This window comes from Coenobita brevimanus, chromosome 51, assembly GCF_032717465.1.
Source record: "Coenobita brevimanus isolate Jiangsu-jjx chromosome 51, ASM3271746v2, whole genome shotgun sequence".
Taxonomy (NCBI): Eukaryota; Metazoa; Arthropoda; class Malacostraca; order Decapoda; family Coenobitidae; genus Coenobita; species Coenobita brevimanus.
The window spans coordinates 32,657,885-32,664,986 of NC_137004.1; positions in this window are offsets into that span (position 1 = coordinate 32,657,885).

The window sequence follows — 7,102 nt, forward strand, 5'->3', positions numbered from 1 at the left end:
GTTCACTCCACTGAGACAAGGAACTCTCCCATGTGGGACAAGTACACAAGTTTCATCCTGATGCAGTGACCCCTGGTACATTAAAAAAAATCCCGATGGTGGTCACTTGACTAACAGGGACCCTCAGTGATCCACAGCCCATCACAGGTCGAAAGTAAGAGTAGTGACCGTTAACTCAGGGTTATCTGTGCAGATCCCAATCTGTGCGTATACTACTGTACTTTATTTGCATTGAATAAATTGAAAAATGTGTAATGATGTGACGCGACACTATGTACGGGTACGCTGTTTAAAGGGTGTCTTGTAGACAAAAGGGGAATGAACTTACACGTAGCTATAAAAGAAAGTTATTCACACAGAAAAAGAGTCAGCTGAGGATTCTCGTGCAAATACTTGTCTATTTTGTTTTTGAATGTCTCAATTGAGATACTGTTCACGGTATCTGAGGGTAATCTGTTCCAGATATTTACAACTCTGTTAAAGAAGAAGTATTTTGCTTCATGAGATTGGAAATGCTTTCCCATAATTCTGCAGCCATTACTTCTGGTTTGACTCGACAGGTCTATATCAAAATATTTATTCATGTCTAAGTTGTCATATCCCTTCATGATTTTGAAAACTTCAATAAGGTCCCCTCTTAACCTGCGCTTCGTTAAGCTAAATAATTTAAGTTCTTCAAGGCGTTCCTCATATGGTTTGTTTCTGTATAATTTTTGTGATTCTTCGCTGAATTTTCTCAAATTTTTCAATGTCCTTTCTGTAGTACGGAGACCAGAATTGCACACAATACTCAAAATGGGGGCGCACTAGTGAGTTGTACAAGGCAAGTATGACTTTTTCCGATTTAAACTCGAAAGTTCTTCCAATAAAACCCACCAGCTTGTTTGCAATTTTAACTGCCTCGGTGTACCGCTTACTTGGTTTTAGGTCATTTGATATTATCACACAAGATCCTTTTCATTGTCTGTACTTGATAACTGGATATAGTTCATTTTGTAGTTCGCATGGACACTGTTACTTCCAATATGAAGTGCTTTACATTTTTCTGTGTTGAATTTCATTTGCCATTTTTCTGCCCAGCTTGCTAAAGTATTAAAGTCATTTTGTAGCTCCTGCCGCTGTGATTTTGAAGTTACTTTACTGGTTATTTTAGTATCATCTGCAAATTTGGATACTTTACAATTTAGACCCTCATCAATATCATTTATATTGATAATAAAAAGCATTGGTCCAAGTACCAAGCCTTGGGGAACGCCATTTGGATTCCTTTCCGTTTATCACAACTCGCTGTTTTCGGTCTGAAAGCCAGTCTTGTAACCATTTCTGCATATTTCCTTTTATTCCATGTGCTTCTATTTTGCTCATGAGACGCTTGTGAGGGACATTGTCAAATGCTTTCTGAAAGTCGAGGTAAATTATATCTACTGCTCTTGAGTCATCGTATGATTTGTAAACATCATGGAAGAAGTCCAGTAAGTTAGATAAGCATGAATGACGATGTCTGAATCCATGCTGCAAGTCTTTAATTATATTATTTTCTTCTAGATAATTAACTATTTTATCTCCTGCGATTTTTTCCATTAACTTGCACACTATTTCTGTAATTTCCTGGGTGCGACTCATTCCCTTTTTTTAAAATAGTGTTACATTTGCTAGTTTCCATTTGCATGGAACTTTCCCAGTACTTAGCGATTTATTGAATAAGACAGAGAGTGGGAGCAGTAACTAATTTTTTGCTTCTCTGAGAATTCTCGGTGATATTTTATCAGGGCCATGGGTTTGTTTATGTTCGTACTATTTATGGCTGAAAGGATATCTTTATGATGGATAGCATAGTTACTAAGGACTGTGCTATTTGCTTGGTTTGTGGGTAGCAGTAGGTTTCTGGTGGTGTTTTCAACTGTAAAAACAGACGCAAAGTAATCGTTAAGAATGTTTGCCATTTCGACCGCATTTTCTGTGTGTTTGCCACTGCTCGTTTCTAGAGGACCTATTGATGTAGTAACAACCTTTTTCTTCCTAATGTAACTGTAAAATTCTTTAGGATTTGATTTGCATTAGCAATGTGGATATCCAATGCTCTTTCGCTTTGTTTAATAAGTCTTTTCGATATGCGGCGTAGATTTCTGTACTGTAATTTATTATCATTATTTTGTGTAGTTTTATATTTATGGTATGCCTGTTTTTTGGCTATTAAGTTTCTTTTAATTTCACTGGACCACCACTTTGGTTTACTATTACCAGCTGGACGCCTGTTACGTAGTGGCACACATGAATTTACCACTTCGTTAAATTTTTTGGTGAATATTTCCCATGCTTGGTTTATGTCATCGGTTTCTGACATCTGATTCCAATCCGCAGTTGCAAGTAACGCTCTGAGCCTAGTGAAATCAGCTCTACGATAATCTGGGACCTTTTCTTTGCTCTCCATTTCTTTTACTTTTTCAGTAGTAATATTAAACTGTATAATTCGGTGATCACTTGAACTAAACTCAGGTCCTATTTCAACGTTGTTGACTAGGTTATCATTTGTAGTCAAGATGATGTCTAGGATATTGTTTCCTCTCGTTGGGTATTCTACGTGTTGGGAAAGAGCGCTTTCTTGAAGATTCGTGTAAAGCTCTTGTCCTGAGTGTGCCGTTAGTGGTTCACCCCACTTTGTTACTGGTAGGTTAAAGTCTCCAAAAATTACGCTATCCTCTTGACAACAAATTTCCACAATTTGATCATAGAGTTTTTCATCTATCTCAGTTGACTGTGCTGGAGGACGGTAGACGAGACATATATTTATTTTGTGTGAATTAATATTTAGCTGAACATAACTGGCATCTATGTTGGTAATACTGGGTTTGGATAGCACAAGGGGGTGGAGAATAGTTTTCACATATAGTAAAACACCGCCACCAGCTCGATGTGGTCACTCACAGCTGAAAATATTGTACCCTGTTAATGAGTATTCCGCCAGAAAGTCACGGTCAGATGTGTTAATCCAGGTCTCTGTGACGCCAACAATGTCATAATTTTCTAGGTAAATAAGAGATTCTAAATCCTCAAACCTGTTACGTAGACTATGTGCGTTAACATAGAAGACTCTAATTCCATCTCAAACAGTTGGTGTTATGACTCTGCGGGTAATTACGTTGAGGTTACTGCTCCTGGACGTTCCACATTTTTTTATTTGAAGAGGGCGACTTTATCATGTAAAAGTCTACCTAGCCGTGCCGCACCTACAGAGTTTAAATGGAGACCATCTTTCTGGAACAGAGTATGTTGCTCATAAAACTGGTCCCACAGATTGACAAAGTCGACTCCCTCTTGCGTGCAAAAGTGATTTGAGTCGGTTATTTGTGCTGAAGGCCTTATCATAAAAACTATTCTCTGCCTTGATCCTTGGAAGTATACCAGATATTATCACATTAGTGGACTTAGTTTTGAATCATTTGATCATTTCATGATACTTTGCTAGCAATTCCTCCGATCTATTGCACTTCAGATCATTTGTACCAACATGGATGACGTATAGAGTTTTATCACTTGCGTCTTTTGTGACCTCATCGCAGGCTTCTGTGATATCGCATAGTCCACCTCCTGGAAAACAGTACCTCTTTCTGCTGCTGGAGGCGCATCCACAAAATTCCTCCAGCTGACTGCGTACAATAGAGTCCCTAATAAGCCTTGTTTCTTTTGGCTCTCAACCGCTTCAGCAAGGATCTGGTAGCGATTGTACATAGTTATGGGAAGGTGCTTCCCCGTACTTTTTCCGGGTTTTGCACCATTTCTTACAATAGTAAAGGGGGCTTCGCTTGGCGAGGAACGTACTGAATCACTGGGTGAGGAAGATACTGGTACACTATCATTTGTAACTGCCTGATGGGCGGGGGCTTATACGAACTCAGTTTGTACGTGTCTTCCTTCTTGAGTGCTGTTGCTGACTCCTATGTTTGCCGTTACAAACTCTTTCAGTATCTCAAACTCTGCCTTGAGTTCCCTGTGATTTCTTTGCGATTCGGCTAAACCATTTTCTAGATCTCTTCTCAAGATGCATAGTTTGCACACAGGTGTCGAAAAGTAATCCGAAAAATACTGAGGCGCAAAACGACCAGTACACTCCTGGCAGACCTTCAGGATAGATGGCATTTTGCAGCAATATTTCCAAAATCCCACAAAAATAAAAAAAAATAATATACAACTGGTTAAGGGATGTTGTTACAAATGGACAATTTACTCTATAAATGAAATATTGAATTTCTAGGGAGATTCACTTACTTTTTATATACTATCTTCCTTTACCAGTATAAAAAGAATAGAAAATCTACCTGCTATAGCACAATCCAACCTACATGAATTCTTTTACCAGTGTAAAAAGAGTAGAAAATCTGCTTGATATGGTACAACCTAACTTACCATGAACTGTGTAAAGTGAAAAGTAAATCTACTTGCTATAGTATAATCTAGCTTACCATGAATTGTGGAAATACACCATACACTGATTCACTGGAGAGAAAAGGAAAAACAATAAAATAACAATGGAATGTTGGGGAAAAAATCAAAATAAAAACCTAGCTTCACTCAGTGAACAACTGTTTATAGTGTAAAAACTATTTCACTGGTGTAACATCAATCACACAGTTGTTACTCTATACAGGAGACATTGCTATTCACTTGAACTAAACTAGCAAGCAACTCAGTTAATATTTGTTAATGTTAGACTTTACCGTAAGATGTACAAGGCTGATGGTGGGAACCAAAACAAAGGGTGCTAGTAGGCAGTGGCGTCACCAGGGCCCCCCCCCCAAATCAAGGACTCAGCCCCCCAAAAATTGCAGCCCCCCAAAATAATATAATAAAAAATCACCAGCTTACATAGTATGCTTGCAACTCGGCATTGACCCACCTAGCTTTCCCCCAACCCCCTAAAGCCAATCCACTTTTATTCGTGCATCCATATTAGTTTAATACAATATTATTTATAGCTACATAATGTGATTAGTTATTCACAATTTACGTAAACCTATGACTCAAATCATAATAGTTATAATATATTAGTTTCCTATATACTTTTTCCAAGCTTGGTGTTCTTTGAAATATATTAATTGCACAAAGAATGCAAGAATGTATTACATTTATCAGATTTATTATATATTTACAATATATAATATGGTATATATTAATCACGGAGCTTTAAAATTGGATTATGCAGTCTAAAATATCTGATCTATGCAATTTTTCACAAATTCGAATGTTCAGAGTATCGGAACTCGGAATGTTTGTTTACATTGAGAAGTGTCTGTGAACTGTGACTAAATCCCGTGTTATTTTCGGTTTTATTTGAACGTATTGGCTTCAGTGGCTGTATAGACGTTACTACGTTCCGATATATTGCTAGCCACAGATATGAGATCTAGCCTATACTCTATACAAAGAGTCAGCAGTACTTAGTTGGTTCAGTCGACACTCGACTGTCAGAACTGAATGTCATTTCCCTTTTATAGGCTATTCTGCAATAATACATTTGCGGATCTCAGCCAGCAGCCACTCAAGTGATGAAAAGGTCATCTAAAAATCCTCAGGGACAGGGTGACATAAGGAAATTCTTTCGCACCCGCACCTCCAAAGATGACTCAGATGAGTGCCAAGAAAAAGTGGCTGTTATTGGGAATGAGGTGCCAGAAGCAACCCCAGATAATCCCAAAGCTGAACCCATTCAGACATGTGTAAGCGGCCCTATATCAAACTATTTCAGTAGTCATTTCTTCCTTCCTTCTTTCTTTATGAAGCTTAGGCCAGGATTTTTTTTTATTGATTTATTTTTAAATTGGCTAGGCCTAGGCTATTTCTCATTGTTGCAAATATATTGTCCTAAACGTACAGAGTGGGAAAGTAGGCTAAAACTCTCTCTCTGCAATGAACTGCAATTTTAGTTTACATTGATAATACTGTGGAATAAATGAAAAAAAAAAAATCCACATTGCATTATGTCACTGTATGGGAGGATATCAGTTTTTATAGAATACAATTATTTTTTGTAATTTTGTTTTATCAAAATGGTTTTATAATGTAATTGCTTTATGAATTGGAGTTACTTGTTTTAGAATAATATTTTATATTTTTTGTTTTTTTTTGTGAATGGCTTTGTTTTCCTATCACAGTACCGGTAATGGAAGATAAATCTTGGCAATTATATCTATATATATACATTGAATAAAGAGCTTCTTTGAATTATCAAATTTAATATGGTAAGACTAAGAAACCGTTATGATACCACATACTACTAGCAATTGAAGAAAAACTATTATCTACAAAAAAGCTTTATACAGTTACCTTGTACACGTTATATCATAAGGTTTACTGATGCCTGGTATTAGGCCCATCAATATTCATGTGTCCTATAAGTTTCTTATTAATAGCCTATGAGACCTTATTTTACTTTTTCTTCATCTATAGGCCTCAAAAATGCCCCTAACGCTGCTCAATTTCCGAAAAATTTTCCGGGGGGGCTTACAGCGCTCCCCCGTACCCCCCAGCTGCATAGGCTCGCTTCGCTCCCCCCCCTTCTACATACACCAGGGCTACAGCCCCCCCAAAATCTAACCCCTGGTGACGCCACTGCTAGTAGGTAAATACACTTTCAGTACACTACACCATTTACTTGTGAGAAAATATAATCTACTTGCTAGATATCATTATAACTGACCTTGATCTGCGGTAAAATAAATTATAATATGACTGAGACCAGAAGTAAAGGCAGGAAAGGGCAGGAATACGATGCACAGGGTGGGAATATGATGTAAACAAAGGGACTGGCGAACGCTTGACACCTTTAACCCGCTCAAAAACTTTTACATGAAATCTATTTAAATACTTTACACGGGGGAAATATGGCTAGGACTCTTATACACTTGTCTATTCACTTTCACACCAATATTCACTCAAACTTGTCGTTAAAACACTTGGATATGCAGAGAGTTTATGAACGCGTTTTTCCAAGATGGCTGCTGGAGGAGGAGCAGAGGAGGAAGAGGAGGAGGAGGAGGAGCAGCAGGAGAACGAGGACGACGAGATAAAAAATAATAATAAGGACGAGGTGTGGGAGCCAAAGGGA